We start from the raw sequence: 838 nt of genomic DNA on the forward strand, positions 1-838 counted from the left end.
TTTGCTACAGTTCCAAGCCTGCAGTAAACAGATGCACTCTCTGCACTGGAAAGTTGTATATTAGCTTTGGACAAAGCATAAGTTAGTTCCTGTTATTTGTGATGAATCCATCAAATGGATCTTTGCCAAATGCAGTCTGCATCTCAGCAATGACAGGAATTCCACTCACTTGACCTGCATACAAATAGCATAATACAATTCTAGATGTTTAACACAAAAAGCATCTGTCTGCACACCCACAGCCTTGCTGACCTGAACCAATACTGTGCTGAAAGAATCTATTGCGTAACCGTTTCAATCCTACCACAGCAATGGCTCCTACCTCAATAAAGCTGTGCTAGAAAGATGCTATAAAAAGGAGATGACCCTAAGTTATGTTCCCCTATCTAGAAATAAGTTAATAATCAAGGGTGATAAAATCAATACTAATCAAACTCTTTTTTTTTTTTAACCTGCTAAGCTTCTCTCCCTTCACAAGCACATAGAAATTAAGAAAACAGTGAATTTCACCCAGCTCCAGCGAGAACTTATGTGTGAACCGAACATTCCACCTGGCCAAGGTCTCGGGGAAGAGTAAAACTCTGTGAAAGCACCTGACTTATGACCAGCAACCTCCTAGTGACCATGAGATCCAAAGGGGTCACGTCTATGAACAAGGTTTAAGTTGCAACAGCGAAAAAAACCAGAAACAAACAAATAAAAAAAAACCTTACTGCAGTCAATCTGAATTTTCCTGCACAAAACTCCTTTCAGCAGAGGAGAATTACAATCTGAATGCTTTTTGTGCTTGCCAACACTCAGGACCCGCACACCGCCGCTCTGAAGCCCGGCCTGGAAG

The sequence above is a fragment of the Pterocles gutturalis genome, unplaced genomic scaffold, assembly GCF_000699245.1.
Source record: "Pterocles gutturalis isolate BGI_N339 unplaced genomic scaffold, ASM69924v1 scaffold38410, whole genome shotgun sequence".
NCBI lineage: Eukaryota > Metazoa > Chordata > Aves > Pterocliformes > Pteroclidae > Pterocles > Pterocles gutturalis.